Raw genomic sequence first — 10520 nt, forward strand, 5'->3', positions numbered from 1 at the left:
CACACAGCACATTAATGTGGGGTGTAACACACATACTTCTAATCAAAGCTTCTTTCAGGAGCTACTCAACTAAATAAGATTGTCTTTGCAGTTAGGGAAGCAACTATTGAATTTATTATGTATGAATGAAAAGAACTGTCCTCCCTGCATAACAAGAGATTATTTTGGAGACAATTGATAAAAACCATACATCCTTTTTATTAAGTCATAGAGAGGTATCAAAATTAAAAGCAAAAATTACAAGGTAAGACTTAACAAAACTACTAGAGTGCCAAAGGAAGTGAAAACAGGACTAGGCACAGGGCAACATGAATTAATAAACATGGGAAGGACAAGGATGAGGAGGACAGTGAGCATGTGCTGAAGATACTAGGGGAGAGGATCTGGTGAAAAATTTGATCTTAGACAAGCGTCTAGGTGAAGAAACAATGGGATAAGATTTCTAAACCCCACTATATGCTTAAGAGTCATCCATGCCATTGGTGCTGTCTCTGTCGTCCTCTCCTTCCTCAGCCTCGTTTTCATCATCCTTGATCAACTCCAGCTGGTCATCCCCATCCTCATTATCATCATCACCCAGTACGTCCTCCTCCTTAGCAGAGTCATCTGCACCCCCCTCAGACTCCAGCTTCACGTGAGTCTCATCTTTCTTCACGGAGCTGCTGCTCTGTTCCTCTTCTGACTCATCATTCCTCATCTCTACTGCTTGTTTGCTCTGCTCCTTTTCCATTTTTTCCAGGTTTTCCAGGAGAGAATCCACGTTTTGCTTTTATCTGGGTCAACTCCTTCATAATGGCCTGAAGGTCATCTCCTTTCAACTTTTCAGACTTGGAAGATCCCCGCTCTCCACTCTTAGAACTGAAGCCACTTTTGCCCCTTTGTGAGTTGTTTCCTGATACACGCTGACATTTCCAGGGCACTACAGCCCGAGCAATAGGAGAAGGAGGAGGCACACGTGCTGAGTAACTGTACATCGTATCATCATCATCACCTTGATAGTCAGTCCAACTGAAAAGAGGAGCTATACATCTCCGCTGCAGATTGTTTCACACCTGCTTTTCCTCAGTTCACTTTTGGCTCTGCAGCCAGGTTAATAGCTAAAACCTGACCAGCAATCATTCTGCCATCCTCTCCTGCTCCAGCAGCCCGGGCATTTCTCCCATTAAAATTTTGAACGAAGGCAAAGACCTTATGAACAGCACAGCCCACAGTTTTGCCATACTTCAAAAAGACTGCCTCCATGTCAGATTTCTTGACCACACGAGTGTTGAGATTCCCAGTGAACACACAGGAGTTCATGGAGCGAGGATCTGTCTTGTTGGTAACGTTGCTGGCCATTGCATTTGATGATAAGGTTTCTCACAAAGCTGAAAACGGGAGGGGGAGGGAGAAGAGATTTGATTCTGAGTCTCCTACTCCCAGGTTCTACATGGAGAAGCCAACTGCTGCTCAAGGTCAGCAACATGGCCACAACCACTCAGTTTTTGTCTCTTCACAAAAATATCAATAGTAGGTTTTTTTCCTCACCTGTGTAACATCTTGTCACTCCAGATAAACACCACCACCCCTGAGCTGGACTTGACCCAAGTTATCTGGCCACATCTCCATGGCTTCCAAGTAGATGACAGCATCCTGGCTGGGCTATCAGGTCCCAGAATGCAACGATATTATGGAAATATTTCCTGTGACCCCATAAGTCTAGAGGATTGAGGCTGCTTCTCTCCTCTTTCTCCTTCCAAACTGGCTCTGGAACAGGGATAGGCTGTAATATATAGATAGGACCCTCAGAACCTCTACCTGAGGGGTTCAGGGGAGCCAGAGGCAAATAACACCAGGCAGGATCCTCCTTGAATTCATCCTTTATGCCTTTAACAAAGTAACCAAGCACATGCTGTAGTGATAATCAATTTAGGCACATCCCAGAGATTCCATCTTCTCTGCCACCAACCACCAGGCATGATCTAAGCAAGTTCTTTCACCTCTTGGAGACTTAATTTTCTCAACTACAAAATGGAATAACTCAACTTCCTTGAAGGTGAGTTATACGTGATCATGGGTGTGAGCAGCTCTTTGTAAACAATGAAGGCCCAAGCAATTGGAAAGGGTGGTGATTATGGAAACTGTCAGAGGTACATTTGTCCAAAACTGCAGGTACTGGACCATTTTCTCATCTTTCTACAGGTTGCTGGAATCACAACTTATAATTAATGCACAGTGATATGGCTTGACCCAGTTTCCTAAATTGGAATGTTTCAGCTAAAACTGATGAAAAATGTGAAATTCTTGTCTTCTGAGCAGAGCTAGCTAGATAAACCCCCTCCAGAGCTAATGAGTAAATATATACAGTGAAATATATATATACATATGTATATATAGAATGCATTCACTTATTCAACAAATATTGATTGAATGTCTACTCTGCACCATTTATTAAGCTTAGTGTTTTTCCTGACTTGTCTCATGTAATCTCCACATGAATTCTGTGAGGTAGGCATTGTTATCCTGATGTACAACTGAGGAAACTAACAGGGATTCGATTATTGGATCAAAGCCATACACCTAGAAAGTGGCAGACACACAATTAAAACCATTTCCTTCACCCAATGAACCTGCTTTCTTGTGACACCACATGCCTTCTGCAGGTCTCTCATAAAAGGGGTGCCAGGGTTATGTCAGGGCAGATGGGATTGTGTATTAGTCCATTCTCCCGCTGCTATAAGGACATACCCGAGACTGGGTAGTTTATAAAGGAAGGAGGCTTAATTGACTCGCAATTCCACAGGGCTGGGGAGGCCTCAGGAAACTTACAATCGTGGTGGAAGGTGAAGTAAACACATTCTTCTTCACAGGGTGGCAGCAAGGAGAAGTGCTGGGCAAAAAGGGGGGAAAAAAACCCCTTTATAAAACCATCAGATCTCATGAGAACTAACTCACTATCACGAGAACAGGATGGGGGACCCGCCCCCATGATTCAATTATTTCCACCTGGTCCCTCACACAACACATGGGGATTATGGAAATTACAATTCAAGATGAGATTTGGGTAGGGACGGAGTCAAACCATATCAGATTGGATGTTAAGGAACAAGTCAGGTGGATGACAAATTCTGGCTCATATGTGCCCCCCAGTGTCTCCATCAAACATCCAACCTTCCCTGGGACCCAGAAGCTCATCCTCCTCCCTCTGCTTCAGGCAGCTCCCTGGGTGCCCCTACAGCCCCTGGAATGCATTTACTGCCTTTTGCCCTTGCTAGGCTCACCAAGTTCGTACCACTGGTGTGCTGCCTCACCCTCAACCTTGGTTCTATCTTGTTCCTCTTCCCACCATCCCAGGCCCCTCTAGGACTGGACTGGCACTGGGGCTTCATTTTCTGATCTGGGCAGCTACACCTCCCCTGCACCCTGACTGGCTGGCAGTCATTGGGCAGCGCAGGATGAGAGTCGGACAGATTGAGGCTCTTCTGATTGCTCCCTATTTGACTTTGAGAAAATAACTTGACTTCTCAAGCCACGGTTTCCCTATCTAAGAGTAGAGAGTAATAGCTGTTTCACAGGGCTGCTGCAGGGATGAAATGAGAAAAGATACTGATGTTTTTGACATCCGGGAGTCACTCCCCAAGTGCTCTCTTTCACTTCTCCTACACTTCCAAAGAAGTATGGCAAATGGTAAATTGTGTACTATGTAACCTTTTTTCTCTATGATTTATCATCTTTATTTACCTTTAATTTCAGTGAGCAGAATTAGATTCGGTGAATCTAATTCCGTTTTCAAATTCAATCCTCAGTATTTCAACATGATTTATTAAATTTTCCTTCCATATTGCTTACTGATGCTCAGCTCTTCACACGTTATAGCCACCTTTCATATAATTTGATCTAATTCTGGGTCCTTTTTGTATGATTTATATACAGTTTTCTCTTTATGACTGCACTTCAGCTGTTTTTATTACTATTGCTTTAAAACAGGTTTTTATAAAAGGCAGATAAATCCTCCCTACCTCTCTTCCCCCAACCCCTGTCAGAATTGTTTCTTATTCTTGGCCATTTATTCTTCCAGGCATACTATTCTGTCAAGTTTCAAGAGAGGTATTGGAGATTTAGACTAGGATTTACTGGGCTACATAGAGGATATAAAGGCTAGCACTTACTTTGAGGAATTTGTGTCTAAATCCCATGAGCCTTGAAATCTCAAGTGCTTGGCCACACACACGCATGCACACACGCATGCACACACGCATGCACACACGCACGCACGCACACACGCACGCACACACGCACGCACGCACAGCCAACTCTGCTGCCTTCTTGCTCTTCCAGTACTTCCCCACTGACAAAGTATAGAAAGAAGGCAGTAAAAAATGACAGTCACCTAGCAGGTCTGGCTCCCATTGAAAGTTACTGAGATTAAGATGGAAATCTGTCTAGATTTAAAGGGGATCCCAAGAGCCTCAGAGTCCAGACTCCTCTGCCCATTCCCCATTACATTGACATTTGACTAATCCGGTGGTTCTCTAAGTCGAGTTCCCCGACCAGCAGCATTAACAGCACCTGGGAATTTGTTGGAAATACAAATTATTGGGTACTGCTCAGGCCTGCTGAATCAGAAATTCTGGGTATACGGCTCAGTAATCTGAGCTCTAACAAGCCTCCAGGTGATTCTGGTGCATGCTCAAATTTGAGAACCACTGGATTAAACAAGCAGAGATGTACTCAAAGGCTACCTCCACCTGAGATTTCAGGCATGCTGGTAGCCTGGTCAGCTACATAGAAGCAACTTGGAACAGTGCTGCAAATGTACAACAGTGCTGCAAAACCAGACACGCTGCAATAGGACCACATGTGACCTATAAATGGATGTGAGGAGAATCAGTTATCTTCACGCGATTGTTCCCACTTGCCAGGAAAATGCAATTCTCTATTTATTTTGGTCTCCTTTAGGAATCAAAAGTAGTATGGCTTTCTCTACCTGGGTCACAATCATTCTGCACTGAGTTTATTCCAAAGTAGTTAATACATTTTGTTACTGTGAATGCAACCTCTTTAGCTGTAAATTTCCTAATTGATTATGCCTGGTATTCATCCTGTATCATGGACATTTGTGGGCAATTAGTCATTTTTCTAACCTCTTTATTTCTTGTCATTTTTAACAGCTGATTTATTTGTCTTTTCAGGTTGTCTTTTAGCAGTATTAGTACTTGCTAACTATTTGTGCTTACTATTTACTACATGCATTTCTGCTTCAGGGAATAGCTGGGAAAGTGGATCTTGCTTGACAGAGGATGATGGGGAAGGGCATTTTAGGGGCCAGCTTGTGCTGGAACACATTCCCGCCTGTCTACCTACCTGGCCTCCATCAGGCTTCATGATTCACCTGGCAGGACATCGTTCGGCCCACAGTCCCCTGGGAGGATATGTCTCCTAGTGTTTTTTATCACACTCTTAAGACTGTAAAAATTCACCTTTATTCTTATCCAAGTTTTAAAATTTGTTTGCAGAGTTTTGCGAACTACTCTGTAATCATTCTTTTAATTTAACTTTAATGGTTTCATTTTTATATTTAACTCTTGGATCCATATGGAATTTATTTGCACATGAAGAATGAGGTAAGAAATCCAATTTTTCCCCCTTCAAATAACTAACCAGTTTTCTCGACACCGTTTATGGAATAACCCATCCTTGCTGATAAATTTAACGATGCCATTTTAATCAAATACTCAATTCCCATATGTGCTTGAATTCATTTTTGGACTCTCTATTTTCTTACACTGGTCTCTTAGTTTATGTCTGTCCTAAAATTATATTGTATTAAATATCTGTAGCTTTAAACGAGGTTTTTGTTTTTGTATTTTATTGTGTGGGTTATAACGATGTTTTGGTACCTGATAGTATCATAGTCATGTTCATTAATCTTATTTTTTATTTTTTTTTCTGATTCCAATTATGTGTTCATTCTACCAGATAAAATTTGGTTTAACTTACCAAATTTCAAACAAAATTCTCTTGGTAATTGGATTGGAAACACACTGAATTTAGGGATTACATTCAGAAATTGAAACTGCTCTATTGAGTACTCTTCTAAAGAAAAACAAGGGAGGTTTTCACTTACTGAAATATTTTTTCTGGCTTTTAACAGGAATTTAAAGTTTTTAGCATAGGGCCCTAACATTGATTATTAGATTTGTCCCTAAACATTTTGTTTGTTTCTGTGTAAAAGGCATCTTTTCTTCTGATATGGTTTGGGTGTTTGTCCCCTCCAAATCTCATGTTGAAATATAATACCTAGTGTTGGAGGAGGGTCCTGGTGAGAGGTAATTGTATCATGGGGCAGATCCCTCATGAATGGCTTAGCACCCACCATCCTTTGGTGATGAGTGAGTGAGTTCTTCCTCTGAGATCATGCCAGATCCAGTTGTTTGGAAGTGTATGGCACCTCCCCTCTCTCTCTCTTGCTTCTGCTCTCACCATGTGACACCACTGGCTCCCCTTCACCATCAGCCATGATTGTAAGCTCCCTGAGGCCTCCCCAAAAGACATGCAGATGCTGGTGCCAGGTTCTTGTACAGCCTGCAGAACTGTGAGACAATTAAACCTCTTTTCTTTACAACTTCCCAGCTTCAGGTATTTCCTTATAGTAATGCAATAATGGACTAACACATCTTCCATTAAATTTTCTAACTGGTTACTAATAATGAAGATTTGATTTTGATATAAATTTATAACAAGGTGCTTTTCCTTTCCAAATTTTTTACCTCTTATGTCTTTCTCATGTATGATAATAGTAGTTCTTATTTCTGACTTTAATGGAAATGCTTTTGGCTTTTTACATTAAGTTGTGATTGTTTGGGGTGGAGGATTTTAATTTTTTGTAATGCTAAGGAAGTATCCACTAGTATCTATTTTACTAATTTTTTTAAAAACCTGAAATGAAGATTGAGCAATGGCAAATGCATTCTTTGGCATCAGATTTTCTAGTATTGAGCCATGCTTACATTCTTGGGCTTTATTTATCTTTGTGTATCTTTCTTTTGGTGTCTTATACTTTCTCTCTGCTGATATTTTATTAGGATTTTTGTATTGGTTGTCATAATTGAGACTAATCTGTAAATTCTTCTTTTTTTTCCCTTCTTTTTTCTTCCATTTGTATCAGATTTTGGTATAGTGTGGTGTGAGATTCTCCCATCTCCGGAAACAGTTTAAAAAGCACCATAGAGTTTGATACTGTGGCTCATGCCTGTGATCCCAGTACTTTGGGAGGCTTGATGGGGGCAGACCACTTGAAGTCAGGAGTTCAGGACCAGCCTGGCCAACATGGAGAAACTCTGTCCCTACTAAAAATACAAAAATTAGCAGGCTGTGAAGTTTAAGATCAAGATGCTGGCATTTGTTTCTGGTGAGAGCTGCTGTCTGTTTCCAAGATGGTGCCTGTCGCTGTTTCCTCATATGACAGAAGGCAGAAAGGCAAGGGAATGTTCCCTTCAACCTCAAGCCCTTTTATAAGGGTCCTAATCTCATTCATGAGGACAAAGCCCTCATGACTTAATCACTTCCCAAAGGCCACAGCTCTTAATATTATTGGTATTGGGAATTCAGTTTCTGTATGAATTTTAGAGGGCTCAAACCATAACAGGACACAAGAATTATGAAGAATTGGGGAATCATGACACATCCAGAAAAACCTACTAAAGCTGCAACAATGAACCCTAAAGAAATGGAGATCTATAAAATGACTGAAAAATAATTCAGAATAACCCTCTTAAAGAAGGTCAGGGAACTAAAAGAATATATACAGAAAAAATTAAATGAAATTTGGAAAAGAATACACAGACAAAATGAGAAATTTAACAGAGAAATTGAAATAATAAAAAATAGAAATTATAGAGATAAAAAATATAGTAACTGAACTGAAAAGTTTAATAGAAAGCTTTAACAGAAAGCTTGATTAAATAGAAGAAAGAACCAGTGAGCTTGAAGATAGGACATTTGAAATTATCCAGTCAAAGAATAAAAAAAGAATGAAGAAAGCCTCCAGGAATTATGGGATACCATCAAGAGACCCAACATTCACGTAATAAAAGTTGCTGAAGGAGAAAAGAGAGAAAAAGAGCCAGGAAGCATATTTTAAGAAATAACAGCTGAAAACTTTCCAAATATAGGAAAAGATGCCAGCATCCAGGTACGGGAAGCATAGAGATCTCCAAATAAATCCAACCCAGAGAGGAGTTCACCAAGATATATAATAACCAAACTATCAAAAATCAAAGACAAAGAAAAATTTCTGATAGCTGGGTTTTGACTCCGTTGATATATACTGTTCAAATAGCCAGTTAAACATAGAGTAAATAGTCACAGAAAAACAAAATTGTTTCTCCTCTCCTAGTAAATACAGTTTATCTGCAGAATGAAGATAAGGGCTTCTACATCTAAGGCAGGATCTTTACCTTGACACTATTGACATTTGGGACTGAATAATTCTTTGTTGTGGGGCACTGTCTGTCCTGTGCATTGCAGGATGTCTAGCAGCATCCCTGTCTTCTATCCACCAAATGCCAGTAGCACCCTCCATACCTCCAGTTGTGACAACCAAGAATATCTCCAGACATTGCCAAATGTCTTCCCTTGTTGAGAAGCATTGACCTAGAAGAAACACTCCACACCTTTCTCCTAGGCTTCCCACTCACCTATTCCCATCAGTTCCCTTCAAATAGAAGTTTCAGAGTGAGATGTGTGACAGAAGTGCTGCTTTGTAACAGTGGAGAAAGCCTCTGCTTTGACTTCTAGAAGCTTCTATCTCTGATGATACCTTCCAAATTTATGATAAAAACTTATAATCCTTTATTTAGTTGAATGCTACCAATTTATTCCTTGCTAGTGTGTCTTCTACTTCAGTTTTTTATTAATTTTATGGAGAGGGACTTTATGTGTTCCTCTGTACTCTACCATCTTTCCATACCTGTTTCCTCTCTCGGTCCCAGCTCCGAATTCTTTTCACTGCATGTCTGACAGAGAAATGTCAGGTTACAGTAAAATTATAATTAAACCTATAGTCAGCTCTTATCAGATGGCATTAAACAGAGGAACCTGGAATAAAGTACAATGTTCTCTAAAGAGAGAAATATTTTTACATGAATATTTTGGTATTTGTTAATGTACTGGAGTTAATAGAGAGGTGTAGGAGGTGCTGAATAGAACTCCAATTTGTAGTGATGATTGCCAAATTAAGATTAGCACAGAAACCTGTCTGGAGTGGGAGGTAAAGTCTGCTGTTCCAAAGAAGATGTTTTAAAGGTGTAGGTGGGGAGAGTGAGAAAAACGGAATGTAAATGCTCTTGTGACAGGAATGAGAAAAGAGCCTGCAGGTCTCCTGAGAGCCAGGAATATTAATTTAGAAGTAGGTGTGACAGCCAGCCCAGAGATGACCAGCAATGGCCGTTCCTTAATCCTGACCTTGTTGACATCCTTTAAAAGCATCGAATTACTTACAGTTTGCAAAGAAATTTCATATATTTAGCATTTTAAGTAAAATGGGTAAATGCATGTGATGGCCTAATAAAAGGATTTGTAATGGGATCCCTAAATGGACAAGGGCATAATTATGATTAGCCAAGGACAATCACTGGGAAGAGGGACTTAGCTGAAAGCTGCTAACACTCAATATTCCCTGTAGCCAGAAGACTTAAGTGTTTCAGTCTTGAAGGTGGGAGAAATCTGGGTGGCAAATGACAGCATCCACTACAGTCTACCCCTTGTGCCACTCAGATCCACTTGTTTTGTAGAAGTCTTGAGAGCAGCTCCTTCAGGATTCTGGTGGGCCTCTTTTCCTGAGGGAAAGGTACAAAACTAAAGTAATTGGGTGGACTATAGCTTTGCCATTGCCACTGGTCTCAAGATCATGACTGGTTCTTATTATCTTTTTTCTCTATTATGCATTTGAGAGTCCCCTCACTCTTGGTGAGCACTTCTGATCTAGGTATTTTGCCTTTTGTGAGTTACCTGTGGTCTAAACCCCAAGTCATTATGTCCTTCTCAAGCTGTGGCAGCAATACTTGACCATTTCCCATGAAGACTGTGCAGGGGAGTACTAAGAGAAGCCCCAGTAGATCACTTTGGTCTCAAACATTTTTCTCTGCTCCCCTTTGGATGACAGCAGCCTTAGTTTTGCCTAATCAAAGTCAATTACCACAGCTAGAATGGTGACTCCTTTCTTTTTCTGTCAGCACAAACTGCCCAGTGATCATGGCAGCAGCAATAATATGAAATTTAATGGAACTTGTATAGGCCTTGATGGAATCATTTCCCCAACCTGAGGTCAAGACCTCTAGACTCACAGACTCCAAACTTGTGTGAACAGGATGCAGACACTCCCTAACTGGGAGAAATGTAAGTAGGACCACTCTCCCCACACCCCTTAGTTCCCAGACCCATAAAACAAGGAACCACTGAAGTCCTGTGAGTAGAGAAATGGCAATTGCACTGCAGTAATGTTGAGGATAGGCCATAAGGAATGTGTTTGAAGCAGGAAG

General features: G+C 40.8%; 1 pseudogene; it reads right to left on the reverse strand.

Annotated features, from left to right (window-relative positions):
• Positions 1–460: 460 nt before the first annotated feature.
• Positions 461–1407, reverse strand: LOC108538662 (heterogeneous nuclear ribonucleoprotein C pseudogene; annotated as a pseudogene).
• Positions 1408–10520: the final 9113 nt, after the last annotated feature.

The sequence above is a fragment of the Rhinopithecus bieti genome, unplaced genomic scaffold, assembly GCF_001698545.2.
Source record: "Rhinopithecus bieti isolate Rb0 unplaced genomic scaffold, ASM169854v2 scaffold_15087, whole genome shotgun sequence".
NCBI classification, from domain to species: Eukaryota; Metazoa; Chordata; class Mammalia; order Primates; family Cercopithecidae; genus Rhinopithecus; species Rhinopithecus bieti.